Raw genomic sequence first — 18,557 nt, 5'->3', positions numbered from 1 at the left:
CTTTCAAATGAAATGAGTTTAAATAATGTACAGCAAAAAATGTGTATATGTAATTTAATAGGCGTACAAGGAAGTTATGTGATGCTCATGTGTATGGTGTCCACATAAGATTTTTTCTTTTATTATTATAATATTCTAATCACAGCCGATTTATTGGCAAACGGTTGGTTAATCATATATAGAATAGAAATTAAAAAAAATAAAATTATTAAACAATGTATTAGCTTCGTGAAATAAAATGACCCACAAAAAAATTCTTTTAGTAGTAACAACTAAAGAACTATACACGATTGGACAAAATACACTCAATCAGATTCACAGAATACATCCTAAACAAATATAGTAAATATTCACATAAAATAATATACTTAAAAAATAGTCAACAATGATCAAAAATGTAAAAGAAAAAAAATCACAAAACGATAAGAAATATAACCTTGAATGATCAACCTACACCGTTACCATTCATAATGAAGTACGTGAACAAAATAGTTAAGATTCTATAAAATTGTGTAAAATACTAAATAGGACAAACAGGTAGTACTTTGTAAGTTACAAAGAATATACTAAATCAATATTTATCACTGAAATTATAACAAGTAAAATAAATTAACAACATTCTCCTCAACATTAGGAATGTATAAAAAAAACAACCAAGAATTATATAATAGGTATTTTAAGGAATTTAGCGCGATTCAGATCAGATTTCGCTTAAAATTTAACAGCCTAAAAGATTTTATCATACCATATGAACATTTTTATAAAAGTTTTAATGTGGAAAAGTCATCAGTACAACGAACAGTATTCTGTCAGATTATCTCAAGAAATAGATGCTTATTCGAAAACTTTACAAAAATTTCAGGAATATGTATAAGAGTGTTCCTACGAGAAAATTATTCTTAGATGGTTTTTAGTTCAGGATAAAATAGATTTTCGTAGAGGTATATCCTGCAGTTAATCAATGCACATTCATTGATCATAATGTTGTTTCCATTCTCGGTAAAAATGATATTATCACTTAAAATATTGATTCTCAAACTTTTTCGAGCACCACCCACTCTTAAAATCAAAAATTTTCTAGCGCCTCAAACATTTTTAAACTTACCATCCGTTAAAAAAATAATTTCAATTGTTGATTTTTAAGATGCACTCTTAAAAACAGCAGTTGCAATTATTATTTTTAGACGTGACATATGCTATTACTTACATTTGTTAACTATTAATAACTATCATCTAACTTACTATCTATTAACTTACATCCTATCTTCTAACTTACATTTTAAATGAAAGCAATTAAAACGCATATTTAATCATATTTGGATCACATTTAAAGACTTCAATACCTCGACATAAAATGAAAAAAGCCAAAAACTGTAAAACTACATTAGAAATCTCACAAATGGTCATTAAAGCTAGATCAGCTCGATCTAAACCATTTAATTTTCATATTTATTTGTATCAAAACGTTGCTTAGGTAGGGGATATGCAACATTAAAGACAAAAGTGGCCTTTTCTCTTTAAAGCGGAATATTTCGGTTCAGAAAAATCGTAGAGAAATATACAAAAAACAAAATCAAAACTGAAGACTTAAGCTTTTAAACTCTTTTAATTTAGTTTACTGAAAAAAATTCATTTCCTCTATGCGCTTGATCAAACACGAAGAAAAAATTTTTAAATCTGTTTTCTACTGATCTTTTTTATTTAATTTGTTGATTTTTGAAATCTGAAGTATACCGTCAAAAAATAGAGTATTCAAGCTTTAATTTTTCTTTATTCGTCTCTTTGAGCTTCTTCATTGCAAACTTAAAGTAGTTAGAATAAAATAATTTTTTATCATAAAATGTAAATGTCCCTTTAATTTTTTGTACTGGTGTGGGAGGCAATTAATTTTAGTTTGAAATATCAGGAAAACACAATTTTTACCTTTTTTTCTTTTATTAGCCATCACCTTCCTAAACCGCCTGAACGCCCGCAATTTTCTGTGGGCCTTCTACCCCCCCCCCCCCCCGAAGGCCTCCAACGCCCACAAGGGAGCGTTATCGTCTAATTTGAGAACGATTGACTTGAGGCTATAAACCGTATGGTGCCAAATGTCTGGCAGAATTTGGGAGCCTGTTCAACGGTTTTAAACGGTTTATATTATCACGTTCAACAATTTTTCTATTGTTAACGTCTTTCTCATAATGTACACTTTTCTAAATTTACGACCTTCTTTCTCCAGTTTTAATCATGGGTAACTAACTAAACCTCTCTAAGGATGCAAGGTTCCAAAAAAGCTTTGACGAAACATTAAAACAAATCTGGGGAGTTTCTTTACAGATTCCCAGTAGTTCGGTTACCGTCTATATAATACGATAAGCACCCTTAATCAACCCAAATTACAAATATGTAGAATATAAATTATTTTGTAAATTTTAACATTTTTACTGTTGAAAATCGACTTGCTTTAAAAGTAACAGTCATGATAACGACTAGTTAAAATTAAAAAAATAAAAAAAATACAAATATCAAATATAATGGATTTCACAAATAAGATATATTTTTATATATATTATTTAGTTCGTACAGTATCCCCTGGAAATAAAATAATGATTTACGAGTCAATTTCTCCTTGAAAGCGTTTTTAAAATTATCGCTGTAAGTTTAAATACTAGAGATAAGAGATAATTCCTCTATTACATATAAAATATTTTTAAATACTAAATATCCTATATTTAACACAAATTCTGTTTAAATATTTATTTATTATTAATCTATACATATATTTTTTTTAAATGTATAAAATTATGCCCACTTTTTTCCTCACTATTATTTTTTACTGTTTAATTTTATATCATATTTTAAGAGAATTCAAATCTATGTTTAACAAATATGACGAATTATATCTGGAACTGAAATCTGTATTTAGTAAAAAAAAAAAGATACGCCAGTTTGAGCTGTTATAATTTTACAGTCAATAGGCATAAAACAAATATAATATCATTAGATTAAATTTTATTTTATTAAAAACTAGTTTAAAAAAATACTGGGCGCGTGGTACAGAGACACAGAGAGAGTGAGAGAGATAGAACGATTTCTAAATCTAGAGAATTTGCATTTAGGTTATGTAAAATATTTATTTTTCCCATAACTTGAACCCAAAAACACATATTTTTAATTTTAAATTTACTTTTTCCATATTGAGTGATCCAAAGATTATAAGAGCAAAGCCTATAATTTTAATTAATTTTTTTTTTTTTTTTTTTGCGAGTTAAGTCGGATTAAATGAGATTCGTAAATCTAAGGGATTAAACTTGATTAATCTGATGATGCAGCTAAATAAAGAAAGTAAAAGTTTTTGATAAAAACAAAAATTAAATTAGATTAAAAGAGATAATTTAAAATAAATTTTGATGGAGTATTAAAACATTAATCCAGGATAAAAATGAAGAGCTTATTTCATTTGATGTGTTATATAATAACTGGAGAAAAAAATAATTAAATAATATAATTAAAAAATATTCCTTATAAATAAATAATTCTAAATGATGTAAATTCTATTTGTTTTTCCTTTTCATATTCTGCTTAAATTTTTAATAAATCTCATTAAAAATACTAATTTCATTTGTAATTTTTTTAATATTTTGTTTAAATTTTTTTGAAGCGGATGGGAAATATTTTGATTTTATTTTTCATAAAATTATCTAAATTAAAAGATATTTGTAGTTTTTTTCACTCTGATATTACAACAAACAAATAAATAAGTACGATTAATAACCAATAAAAAATATGAAAACATACAAACCATAAACTTTCTTATAGTATCGTAATCTCTTCTTTTTTAAATTATATATTCCATCGATAAACAATAGAAGTAACCGTAGAAACAATATTACAGCATACAGTTCTTATGATTTCTTCTTACAGAATCTAAAAGAAAAAAAAGAAATGATTTAAGATAAGGTAAGTAGTTTTACTTATTAATACATAAAAGTGTGTTGTTACTTCTTTAAAGGATTTTCTCTAATAATTCAAATACACTAGAAAGCAAAAAAAGTTTTTTCGATCAAAAACTAGTTTAAAAGAATTATTTAAGATCTTTAAAAATAATAGCATATCATAATCTATAATCCGATTAAAGTTAAAATAAGCTTTGTTCAAATATATTTTCTATAATTTGTCATAAAAATTTTTAATTTTGAATCGATTAAAATAATTTTCAATCGGTATGCCATCCGAAAGAATTTTCAAAATCGTCCAGTAAAACTAAATTTAACGTTTTAGGTGTGTGGCATTTACACTACACGTTACTAAATTTCATGTACTTTTTATATTTAAAACATTTTCTTTATTAATTCTAAAATTATTGTTTGACGCTATAATAATAGCGAGTAAAAAGATTACACACTATATGGAGTAATAACTTTACTTTTCTTCCATTCTCTCTGCTGTACAAATATCCCAAAAAAAATCTTTTTACTAATCTATGTTATGTACCCAATTTGATATACTTCTGGCTCATTGATGTGGTAAATGGTTTTTATACAGATTGATAAATTTTCCACGCATGCGCATTGCATCACCAAGTTTATCGTATCCTAATAAAACATTTTGTATCACTTTTCCTGGCGCAACCACAAAATCTTTTCTGTATGATATTTCTCCTTCCTTTTGATAGTATGTTTCTGAGATGCTTTACAACGTGTATACCTATTTATTTCATTAATTATTTAACAAATTACAGAATACTATAACACTAGCATCCCCGTCATGGTTTCCCCACGCTATATGACTATATATTTTTTTTTTTTATTTGGTTTTTCTGGGGGAAAAATGCTTTGGCGTTATCATCGATTAAACACGATGTATGTGTTTAAAAAACTAAGTCAAAAAATCCACAATTAAAAATTTAAAAAAATCTCCCAGAAAGCAAAACATGAAACATAAATACAAAACCAATAGAATAAAAAAAATTAAAACAAAATCAAAACAAACTAAAATACTACAATAAAGACAAAACAAAAAACTTAAACCAAATGTTAAAACACAAAAAACATACAACCACCGCAAAAAAATTTGAAAAAGATTATTTAAAAATATGTCAAATATTAGCACCCGGAAGAAATAAAAACATCTAGTTTAAAACTTCTTTATTATCGCCCAGGATTTGACGAAAATACTATAGGAGTATAGATGTTCAAAAGTTGGAAATAGTTTTTTAGGAATTATGTGTGGACTGATGCTCTCAGAGTTGATACTATAATGATATTGCGTGAAAGATTACATAATATTTGGAATAACTTAACCTTTTTAATTTTTTAGAATTTTAATAACTTTTCTTTGTATATTAACAGAAACAATTTATTTATAAATATCAACTACTATTAATAAATCAGAAATAGTTGATATTTATATTTTTTTTTTTTTTTTTTTTTAGTCATTTGACTGGTTTGATGTAGCTCTCAAAGATTCCCTATCTAGTGCTAGTCGTTTCATTTCAGTATACCCTCTACATCCTACATCCCTAACAATTTGTTTTACATATTCCAAACGTGGCCTGCCTACACAATTTTTCCCTTCTACCTGTCCTTCCAATATTAAAGCGACTATTCCAGGATGCCTTAGTATGTGGCCTATAAGTCTGTCTCTTCTTTTAACTATATTTTTCCAAATGTTTCTTTCTTCATCTATTTGCCGCAATACCTCTTCATTTGTCACTTTATCCACCCATCTGATTTTTAACATTCTCCTATAGACCGCTTTTCAAAAGCTTCTAATCTTTTCTTCTGAGATACTCCGATCGTCCAAGTTTCACTTCCATATAAAGCGACACTCTAAACATACATTTTCAAAAATCTTTTCCTGACATTTAAATTAATTTTTGATGTAAACAAATTATATTTCTTACTGAAGGCTCGTTTAGCTTGTGCTATTCGGCATTTTATATCGCTCCTGCTTCGTCCATCTTTAGTAATTCTACTTCACAAATAACAAAATTCTTCTACCTCCGTAATCTTTTCTCCTCCTATTTTCACATTCAGTGGTCCATCTTTGTTATTTCTACTGCATTTCATTACTTTTGTTTTGTTCTTGTTTATTTTCATGCGATAGTTCTTGCGTAGGACTTCATCTATGCCGTTCATTGTTTCTTCTAAATCCTTTTTACTCTCGGCTAGAATTACTATATCATCAGCAAATCGTAGCATCTTTATCTTTTCACCTTGTACTGTTACTCCGAATCTAAATTGTTGTTTAACATCATTAACTTGTAGTTTCATGTAAAGATTAAAAAGTAACGGAGATAGGAAACATCCTTGTCGGACTCCCTTTCTTATTATGGCTTCTTTCTTATGTTCTTCAATTGTTACTGTTCTTTCTTCTTTTAATGCTCTCTTAAATTCAGATCTCAGTATTGTTTCTCCCATTTCATCCTCCTCAACTTCCTCTCCTTCCTCTATAACACCATTTTCTAATTCATTTCCTCCGTATAACTCTTCAATATATTCCACCCATCTATCGACTTTACCTTTCGTATTATATATTGGTGTACCACCTTTGTTTAACACATTATTAGATTTTAATTTATGTACCCCAATATTTTCCTTAACTTTCCTGTATGCTCTGTCTATTTTACCAATGTTCATTTCTCTTTCCACTTCTGAACACTTTTCTTTAATCCACTCTTCTTTCGCCAGTTTGCACTTCCTGTTTATAGCAATTTATATTTATAAATGTTTATTAAACTCCTTTAATAATGTTATTAATTAAACACGCAATCAAATAATTTTCAGTTAATATCATTAGACATTTTACTTTGCTCTTTATCTATTTCATTTATTTATAATTGACATATAACCATTTTGTATGGAATGATAATAAATTCTACGTTTTTTTTTTTTTTTAATTGTGTTGCTTACCCATTAACTCAGTTCCATACATGAGACTTCATACATGAAAAAACAAAAATTAGTCCAAGTAAGTAAATATATTAAAATTCTGAAATAATTTTTAGAAATAATTTTTTATTTTTAATAAATAATATTACCCTTAGAATTTTACTCTATTCCTACTTTTACCGATCACTGTTCTTAATAAGCCCTTTATTTTTATAAAACACTGACTGATATTAAAAATTTTGTAGATGTTAAAATTTTCATCGATCTAAATTTAAAATATTTATTGCTAGTAAAAAAAAATAATCCCGAACATGATATTTACCGTTCACACTTTACGGCATTGAAAATAAAAGAAGTTATACTCTCACGTAACTTGAGGATTTGGAATGATAAGAGTATTTTTTATAAACGAAATTAAAAATTTACAAAGAAATAAGCTTAGTTTTAACCGCTGCGTGCAGTTTATGATTTATTTTTTAAGTTTCTTCAATCTAAAATTTTGATCACCGGAAGGATCTGGACTCCACGAACTATCATCGGCTACCTGCTTAGACTGTAAGGTAGTTAAAACGGTTAGGGACCGATATTATGGTAAAAGCACGCTGATCTCACATAAACATAACACATACACACACAAATACTACAAATAAAATAGAAATAGTGGAAAATATTCTTTGTCAAATTTATTTAAACAATATTTATGCTAAGCAATAAATTAAACGAATTTAGATTTGAACTTCGTAAAACGAGTAGTAGGATATTTAAAAAGTTTTTATTTTATTTATTTTTTCAATAGGTAATACATTTTTTTAATTACTTTGTAAGAATTTTTTTTTACAAAATTACAGATCTTACGATTCTTATTTCCTTTCAATAAATAAGCTCTGAATCAGAGAAATACTTCATTATTGAATTTTACTTTCCCAGCTGTAGCTCTGCTGTTATTACACAGCATTTATTGATATAAAGTTTGGAAAGTAAGTACAGTAAGTACAGAACGAGAAAAAATTTCTAAGTTAGGTTTATTCGAAAATGTCGACATTTAAAAAGCTTCGACCAAGTTCCTTGAGTCCAAAAAACGTAAAATAAACCATACAAATTTCCAAAAGATGTATGTAGGTACGTATGTAACTACGTTAGCCTATATTTTGATTAACTCCAGACTGACACGACATAAATTCTTCAAAAAAAGGGTCAAAAAAGTTTTATGTATAGAGCATTGATGGTGGGGCATTCTTCTGGATGTAAAGATGTCCATTTGAGGCCTACGTGAAGGAAAAATTTGATTTAATTACTGATGCAAATGTCTGCCGAGGCATTTACATCGGTGGCATCCCGACCGAGGCCTGCCTTATGACTGTGAGATGTAATCAGTTAGAAGGTCTAAAGACAACCTCCGGTAAAGCACCTCAGGGCTTGGAACAGAGGGGGTGGTGTGGCGACCAGTAATGTTACAAGGTGGGCGTCTTCCTCCTACGGGGTTGAGGTGGGGCATTCTTCTGATGGTCTAAGAAGAATCGCGGAACGAGGTCGAATTCCAAGCAACTCAAGCTAGAGGTGTGAAGAAATCAATGAAAAATGGTTTTTAGTCCTGAGAAGACCACTATGATGCTGTTGAAGGGCCGTTTAACCGATATGCAGCACGACCGTATTTCGATGATTAGCCCTCCTATTATTCGTTGTCTCGTTGCATCTGTATTTTGGTGTAATACTTGATGAGAATTTCAGATTCAAGGAGCACTTTCAGTGTTTCTCTAAGAAGATGTGTGATGCCTTCTTTGGCATTCGTAGGGTGATCGACCCCGATTGAGGTCTAAATCTTAAAACAATGAAACTTTTTATAAAGGTGTATGCGAGGCGATTATGCTTTATACAGCATATGTTTGAGCAAAAAGAATGAGGTTTAAGAGCTACAGAGATATTCTGTTGAAGGCTTCTCCTGTTACTTTCTGGGATGGGGAGCTATAAGAGATATTCTGTTGAAGGCTTCTCCTGTTACTTTCTGGGATGGGGAGCTATAAGACTATTTCACGTGAGGAGATTTTACTTATCACGGGTGTTAAATTAATTGATCTCCTTGAGTAAGAACATCAGTTACGTTACGCTGCGAAATCGGGTGAAGTGACTGCGCAGAGTATTTGTGAAGTAGAGGAGGAAGGTTTTTTCTGAGATTTAACAGGACAGGTGAGATGAGACGGCAGATGGGCGTATACGCACGGTCTCTTTCCAGACGTAAGGGCGATAAAAGTCGCCTCATAGATCTCCTCGTACCGGTATGTTCTTTTCCAGGGATGATGCACTTCGAGACAGGCTGGCTCGATTTGGCTTGGCTGACTCGGGTCAGTATTCTTAATGCTTAGTACCGGATAATGCATATCATATGATGTACGTCTGCTCAAAATTCAAAATATGAGTTTAGGCGTGCAGAGGTTAGGCAGGAAGCTCGAAGATATTGGTTCGGGTCTGGGTCTGCAGGCTAACTGAAACGTTAGAGATGAGCGATTAATTGTTGAAAACGTTTTAAGGTTTTTGGCGCTCAAAAAGACTGCAGAGGATGTTTAGTGTAAAATAGTAGCCTGGGAAGCTAGCGGACCCATTTGGGCGCTTTCCGTCAGAGTAGGTGTCCGGTTTTTGTTTGGTATAATCATAGGTTGATTGATAATTTTAGTTACTTTAGTATAGTAGGTCAAAATTGCGATTTTGCGAACAATTTGTGAATGTATGAGATTAATGTTTTGTTATAGCTCAATTTGTAAATTTTTATTGGCTATCATTTTTTTGATTCGGTTTAGGTGATTTTAGAAAATATTTTTTGTTAGTTGATGGGTTTTAACACCGATGGAAATTTCTTTCAAGGCATTTGCATCGGTGCTCTCCTGATAGAGGCTGTATTGACGACGGAAATATGTAATCAGATATTAAGGGTCTGGAAGATGACCTCCGGTAAAGTTCATCAGGACTAGGAACGGAGGGGGTGGTGTTGCGACCGAGATATTTAAAAGGCAGGTAGGTAGTCTTCCCCTATGGGATCAGGATGGTGGGGCGTTTTTACAATTTTGAATTTTTTACTTTTTGTATAATGGTCGAAGAACACTGAATTTTAATATGATGAAAGAACCTATTAAGTATTTAAAATTCCTAAGTTTTAAGTCGATCAGATTTGGCGATGTGGATATTCTAAATAGTTTTTACCCCATAAGTCAAAAACCCATTTACCAAAAAAGTTGAATTTTTATAAAAATATTTCCCTATATGTATAACAGCTTTTCGATCCCGACGGACCAGGATGCATTACGGTACCCATATTTTTTCCACCTCGCAGTAACTATATAAATTTCCCAGGAGTTACTGGCCATACTTATGGGACCGATTCAGAACATTAAAATAAAAAGAATAATGTTCATTTAGACAAATGGAATCTTGCTTCTTTTCCTGTCTGTTAGCAATTTTGTTTTTTTCAATAAAATTTATATCATAAAAACGGACTGAGATATTTTAATGAAATCTGGTACACTTTTCTCCAGTAATAGCTTCTAAAAAATATTAATTTTATAATTAAATAATCCAAAATGGCGCCCATTTAAATTTTTAATCATTAATATAATTTTATCGAATAATTTTTTTTATTAGATAAATCGTAGTCTTTTATTTTGATCAAAATGACACCTCATTTATACAAATTAATTGATAAACACCTAACATATAACTGAAATTGATAAAAACAAAATTATGACAAAATATATTTTTTTCCAGTTTTAATGCCTAAATTTTTAACTGGGATTTTAGAGGTATTGAAAGAAGATCCATGTTTACATGATATCACGTTCTTACTAAAATACAAAAATAATGAAAAAAATAAAAATAAAGATTTCGGTCAAAAATTATTGGTTTACAAGAGGATACACCATCAGATATTTGTAGAGCGATTAGGATAGTATTATACCAAAAAATTTTTGTTTTTATATTTTATATCTTACACTTTTGGACGATTCTAGTTTTTTTGTAATCAAAAGTTTTAAAGATCTTTTGCTTTAAATAACCTACATCCGAAATGTCCCAGGTTTGAATCCTCTTTTTTCTTTTTTTTTGAGGTGGAGAAACCCCACTTACGGGCGCAGAAGCAGTGTCGGACTCGCTAACAGGTTCCGCCAGCTGTTACAGAAAATGCGAATGTATTCCTGCGCACTACCGACTAAACCTCCATCCCTGGCGACCCTACCTCCTGGGAAACCGCTAATAAAGGAGGGGGGGTAAGCGTCCACACACACATTTGGTCTCCACTAGCAAACATCATCCATACCAAACCACTACAAGAATACCTGAAGAGAAAAACATTCAGAAAAAATAGAACACCTAACAGGTACTAAGATGTACCATACACATTTATACATTCATAAAATCAAGCCAACACAAGACAAAGTACACTCAAAAGTTAATTAAATTTCCACAATCTCACCCAGAGTACACAAAATACACATCCTCCAACACACACACACACACACACACACACACACACACATACACACACACACACACACACACACACACACACACAACTGAACTACTTACCAATTATCACTTACCCACAGGTTCAAATCCTAGTCAAGATAAACATTTTTCATGTGCAACAAAAATTTCGATCCAAATTCCCACGCACAATCTTCGAACCTACGAGGAGAATTAAACTTCGACCAATATATATATATCAACCAATGTATATATTGGTCGAAGTTTAATTCTCAATATATATATATACTCAGCCAATGATTAAAATTTATTTTGTGTAATGATAATAATAAAATATAAAATAGTACAGGAAATCGGTAGTTCAAATAAAAGTTAATTTTATCGAATTTTACTATTGATTTAAGTACAAGAAATACTTAACATAAAAAAAATAATAATAATCCGAGAATAAATAATGGGTGGTTAATGTTCATCGTAAATGTCACACGATTAAAAAATATTAACATTGTTGGCACACGTCTCTACCGACCCACTCAATATATCTCAGACTTTACTACTGACAAGCAATTACGGGAGTTTTTGATATAACTTTAGTTATTACGTGGGTTTGCTAGTTTGACGTGGTATCTTAGTAAAAGCGTTGTTGGTAAATTTTTTATAATAAAAAAAAAATACAGAAGGATAACGCAAGAATATAATTATATACTACTCTTTCCTTCCATAGATATACACATGCGATGCGATTTCATCATTTTAGTTCTCCACTTTTTTCAAGAAATTTCGAAATAATGCATCAAAAAGAAAAACTAGTTTAACATTGAAAATCAGAATATCAGTAGTTGACTGGATTTAGTTTACATTTCATTACGTCATAGAAATTATTCTTTACAAATAACCCCAGGTTAATGAAAAGATTTAGACTTAATTAGATCATATTTATTATACGGCCAATCGATTTGGATCCAGAATGATAGATATTTATGATTTATTTTTCTAAGTAAAAGAAATATATATATAAAAACTGTTTCAAGAATTTAGGGGATGGTCCATCATGATCAAATAAAGACAAAACTTTGTATTAAAATGTTTCCGGAAATTCTTAGTTACCGGCTATTCGCCAATTTATATTTTTAACATAAAAATTTATTTCTCAGGAATGGTTAATTATATCGAGCTGAAATTTTATATTCTCCTAGGGTACCTAGAGGTTTACTCTTACAAAAATTATTAACCTGATCTTTCAATCAGTTTCAAAATGGCGGCTACGGCCATGTAAACGTTTTCATTGTTATTATCTTTGCAACCGGTGGTTCATTTAAATGTTATGTTATACTAAAAATATGAAGCGTTTTATATCAAAGAAAATGACATCTTATTTATTCAAATTCGTTCATAAATAACAAAGTTATGACAAACATTTTTGAAATTAGTCACTCTACATTAAAAACCAGTTTTTATTTTTGTGAACGGTTATTGATTGTAATTTTGTTTTCTAATCCATTTCAACAACCTTTTGCCGTAGATATTTATTTTAATAACAGTATTATATTATAAAAATAAAAAACTTATATTCAATTATTTTTAATTACAAAAATCCCAAAACGTTTGTAAATTATCATCAGGATACACATTTATCTCAATGCCAACATTTTATAACGATCACAGCAAAATGTAACAATATTTCAGATATGCAATTTTACGTTAAGATCAATTTATGTGAAATTTTACAATACCTGAATGTAAATAAAAAAAAAATGTTTCATAACAAGTGAATAAAAAGTAGTTATTCCGTACAACGGAAATTGATTTTTTTTCAAAGCGAACAATCGGAAATACCTTGATTAATAAAGTATGTAATAATATAGTGGTGACCTTTCATGATGAAATAACGAAATGCAAATAGATAGTTTATTTGAGGATTACTAATTTTCCAATTCGAACATATTTGATAATTATCAAAAATTATTTAAATCTTTCCCCAAAAAATGAATTATGGAAATTGTTAAAGGACATGTTTATTGGCACGTCATACGTTTTTATTGATATGAAAGCTTATGAAAAAAATTTTCCAATCTTACAAATATTGTTCATATCTATAGACGAGAAGAAAAATGATAATTTCTGCTCCTTGCATGCAAATTTAAATTACTCGTCAGATTTTGTTATGCGTAAATGCATAGATTCGCAGTAGTTTGAAATGGAGTGTCTGAAGTATTACTGGACACTGTTAGTAGTATACTGGAGGGGATTATGAAAAGTCAGAGGTAGAAAGAAAACAGTCGCTGATTCAGTAAACCATCCCGTCTGCACGTCAACTGTGCTTTCTAAAATTTGCTGAATAATAGAAAAGTAATTTAAAAGCAATGCAAGAAAGATAATAATAATAAAAAAAAGAAAAAAGTATTATTTTCCTCATTAAACGGTTGAGTAATGAAATTAGTTATCATTAAAATCCTTAAAAACCATTTACAAAACAAGAAATTCAAATCTAACCTAGATGCGCGTTTCGATTGTTAAACAATAATAATCGGTAAGCCAAGATATAGGGATATTAGTGAAGCTAAACATAATACGTAAAAATAAACCTGAAAATATTATTTATATATATATATATATATATATATATAGACAAAGAATGATTTTAAATTGCATGGCAATTACTCGGGAGGTAATTTTATAGCCAAAAATAAAAAATATGTTCATTTGAACATAGGTCAGAAAACGGTTCATTAATGAATCTCGAATCGCGAAAAATTTAGCCTGTTTTCTGTCTCTCTATGAAATTAAATTAAACTTTTGGGGCACAAATCGAAGAGTAAATTTCGTACTTCCTTTTGGTTTCTTATCTAAGAAATTAAATAAAAGAGGTCTCAAACCTCTATTTCATTAAGGTTTTACAAAAAAAGGAGGTAAAACACGAAAACAGTTTTGTCGGAAAATACAATTATTTTAGGTTTGGAATAAAATAATTTTGTTAATTTACCATTAAAGAAATATTTGTAGAGAATTTAATTCTGAGAAAATTTATTTAAAATAATATTTATTTTATTAAAATTAAACAAAAATTTGAGAAGTTCAACTTTAATATAAAATAAAAACACACAAATTGGATCTGAAAAGTGTTACAATTTTAAATAGAACAATTTTCATCGGTGTTTGAACGACATAATGTAAATGAAAACAAATATAAAAGTTATCAATAACAGAAAGAAATGAATAAAAAATAAATAAATAAAAAATATCACATAGTTTATGGCTTTTTCTAAAAATGATTAAATATCAAAATGGTTATTTGATAAAGCTACAAACATTTCTATAAAGCAGTTTATCATTGTAGCCGCCATTCTATTCAATGCATAGTTCAGCTCGGCGAATCCATGCTAGCCGAGTACGTTTAATAGCATCATTGTTATTCCTAATAGTAGCTCCAGTGTCTATTTTAAGATGTCTTAATTCTTCTTGTGTGCCCGTACGAGCCGAATAGTCTAACGATTTCATTCAACCCCGAAGGGAAAGGTCTGCTGGCGTGAGATCGGGGAAATCGAGGTTGCCATTTTACTAGTCTGTTTCGACCAATCCACTGCTTACTAAATGTGTTATTTAAATTACTCACCACATCAAGACGTCCGTGTGAGATCATTGATAAACTACATCTGCACTCTATCTATAAGTGGAATATCTTCCAAGAGTTCAATCAGACTTGTTTGAAAAACATGTAAGTACCGCTCTCCATTGAGCCTTGGCGGTTAGAAAAAAGAGCCTATGAGATTATCACCAAAAAAAAACTCACTAAACATTGAGCGAAAACGTGCGGGGAAAATGACTTGTAGCAGTCTCACGGGAATTTTCTTCGGCCCAAGTGTGTTTCGATAATTTACAATGCTATTTCTTCTAAAATAAGATTCATCAGTAATTAGAATATTACTTAGGAAATCGAGATGACGTTCACATTTTCTAATTAACCATCGACAGATTTTCACCGTTTATCAAATCAGGTAGTAATAACTCATGTTGACCTTTTGTATCGAACGGGTATAATTTTTGCTTCTGTAGCGTTTAATATGATTTTCATATTGTAAAATATGAAAATCATTTAACAACCTTCTGGTGCTTGAGGTGGAAGATAATTGTATCGCATTCAATATTGCTTCTTTAGCATTGGCATTTCTCATAAAAAATTCACGACCAGCATCGAATCGTTGTAGTTTACGTTAGTTGAAAAAGCATAGCTGTTTCTCGAGCTCGCCTCTCTAAAGCCTCAAATGTTTTACGATTCAGTACTCTTTAATCAGTATAATTTTCTTATATTTTGATAATATCATCAATCAAAATACATCGAATATTATCTTAAATACAATGATTGATATTATTATCAAAATAAATTATCAATGATGAAAATGATATCATCAATGATTTGATGATAGTATCATAAAAGAATGGTGCGGTTTCAGTAATTCATAGGAACATTGTAGGGAAATTTCTAGATGTTATATTGGTATCCCTGAAAGCCTCCAACTCAAAAGTTTGTTTATCAGCAGTTGTAACCGCAACGTCAGTTCTTGTATTGTTGTTGCGGTGAGCTTAGTGAGTTACTATGTTCTCGGATAAAGACAAAGCAAAGTGTATTTTATTGATGGCTGAATTAAAATCCGTAATTTTAGTTCAACATGCGTTTCGACGTGAATTCGGAAGAGATCCGCCACAAAAAAATAACATAACACGTCGGTTCAAACGATTCGAAGAAACCGGATCGGTTAAGAAACAGAAATCAACCGACAGACCAAGTGTACCAGACGAAACGATTGAACTAATTAGACAATCGGCAATTAGAAGTCTTGGGAAGTCCATCCCCCGTCAAATTAGGTATTCCAAAATCAACAGTTCACAAAGTTTTACATAAAAAACTTAAATTACACGCTTATAACATCCAGATACTGCAGGAATTGAAACCCGATAATGGTGTAAAACGTTACAATTTCGCTGTTGAAATGTCGGACAGAATAAACGAAAACGAATCATTTTTAGACGATATAATTTTTACAGACGAAGCTACATTCCATGTGAATGGATCTGTTAACAGACACAATTCACGAATATGAGGCTCTGAAAACCCACACGCAATTATTGAGAAACAACGCGAATCGCCTAAAGTTAATATGGTGTGATGAAAAATCGTGTAATAGGTTCTTTCTTCTTTGCTGAAAAAACAATTAATGGAGTTGTGTATCTTGACATGTTAACCGATTATTGCTTTCCTCAGCCGGATGAACTCGAAAACATTCATCAACTTCATTTCCAACAAGATGGTGCTCCCCCGCACTTCAATGAATCGGTCATAGACGCTTTGAACGAAAAATTTGGAGATCGATGGACAGGCCGGCAAGGTCACGTACTTTGGCCTCCAAGGAGTCCAGACTTGACACCTTGCGATTTTTTCTTGTGGGGGTACATCAAAAGCGTTGTTTATACATAAAAATTCGCGAACTAAACCGCTTAAAAAACAGGATTAATGAAGCAATGACAACCGTTAACTAAGAAATGTTAACTAATGTTTGGAGAGAAGTTGAGTATCGTTTGGACATTTGTCGAGCGACTAAGGGCACATATTGAAATTTATTAATTATGTACAAAAATATTTGAGACGACAAATTTGAAAAATAAAAAACATAAACTGTAAGTAATTCTGTTTTAATTTAAATCATGTTCAAAACCGCACCATTCTTTTATGATAACTCTGTATATTGGATGAAATTGGTAGAAGAGCGCACAAAGCAGTATTAGTTGGATACGAGCTGAAGAGGCCTTCATCCTGCAGTGACTCGACAACGGCTAAAATGATGATGATGATGATATATATATATATATATATATATGTGTGTGTGTGTGTGTGTGTGTGTGTATTAAAAATCACTAAATAGTACGACTAATACAAGCAATAGATAAAAAACACAACCTCCAGAAAAAACCACGAGTAAAATACGCAAACTTATGACACAAGAATGAAAACAATGTAAAAATGAAAAAAGATATCGGCAAAACGTTAAAGCCAAAGAACAAAATGTAAAGTGAACATTTTTTAACGAAGTCCAAACGGAAAAAACGGGAAAATCCAATAGATATAATTTAATTATGATGTACTACAAAAACATAATTTACTTATATTTATAAAAACAAAGCAATATTAAGATAAGCAAAATAATAAAATGTGACGCAGGCGCTCAGCGAAATCATGAGGAATAAGGGCGGTCCTCAGACGGGGAAAAGGAAACTGTTGGACATTTCGCACTCTTCGATAATATTATATGGATTTCCTGTATGGCTGGGAGCGTTGTCGAGGGCCGGGAACGTGAGGCGTTTAGTTATGAAACAACGTAAGCTAAATATAGGTATCATCGCGAGGTATCATACGATCAGCGCCAAGGCGGCATCTGTTACAGCTGGGGTGCCGCCGATAGACTTACAAGCGCAAATGAGAGCTTTAATAGTGGCCGGACGGAACAGAAAGGAAGCAACTGACAATCTCTACGTGACTTGGCGGGACAGACAGCGGGATTCTGATGAAAGGTGGTTTTCATTTTTACAATGTAAAAATGAAAAAAGATATCGGCAAAACATTAAAGCCAAAGAACAAAATGTAAAGTGAACATTTTTTAACGAAGTCCAAACGGAAAAAACGGGAAAATCCAATAGATATAATTTAATTATGATGTACTACAAAAACATAATTTACTTATATTTATAAAAACAAAGCAATATTAAGATAAGCAAAATAATAAAATGTGACGCAGGCGCTCAGCAAAATCATGAGGAATAAGGGCGGTCCTCAGACGGGGAAAAGGAAACTGTTGGACATTTCGCACTCTTCGATAATATTATATGGATTTCCTGTATGGCTGGGAGCGTTGTCGAGGGCCGGGAACGTGAGGCGTTTAGTTATGAAACAACGTAAGCTAAATATAGGTATCATCGCGAGGTATCATACGATCAGCGCCAAGGCGGCATCTGTTACAGCTGGGGTGCCGCCGATAGACTTACAAGCGCAAATGAGAGCTTTAATAGTGGCCGGACGGAACAGAAAGGAAGCAACTGACAATCTCTACGTGACTTGGCGGGACAGACAGCGGGATTCTGATGAAAGGTGGACCTACGGACTCATAAGCGACGTTAGGAACTGGGTGGATCGAAAGCATGGTAACACAGGTTACGAATTCACCC

At 31.0% G+C, this 18,557-nt stretch overlaps 1 protein-coding gene and 1 long non-coding RNA gene across 3 annotated transcripts in view; one reads left to right on the top strand and one right to left on the bottom strand.

The window, feature by feature from the left end:
* Nucleotides 1-18,557, top strand: part of LOC142329741 (acetylcholinesterase-like) — a 243,270-nt gene that overhangs the window by 40,688 nt on the left and 184,025 nt on the right. The gene's annotated exons all lie outside the window — the stretch shown is intronic.
* The window catches only part of LOC142329742 (uncharacterized), a 217,034-nt gene that overhangs the window by 80,546 nt on the left and 117,931 nt on the right, over nt 1-18,557 (bottom strand). Inside the window, exon 3 of the long non-coding RNA XR_012757586.1 lies at nt 3,785-3,909. This is a non-coding gene — a long non-coding RNA (uncharacterized LOC142329742). The remainder of the gene's footprint in view (nt 1-3,784; nt 3,910-18,557) is intronic.

The sequence above is a fragment of the Lycorma delicatula genome, chromosome 9 (genome assembly GCF_047948215.1).
Source record: "Lycorma delicatula isolate Av1 chromosome 9, ASM4794821v1, whole genome shotgun sequence".
Lineage (NCBI taxonomy): Eukaryota > Metazoa > Arthropoda > Insecta > Hemiptera > Fulgoridae > Lycorma > Lycorma delicatula.
This window is presented reverse-complemented; position numbering and strand designations above follow the sequence as displayed.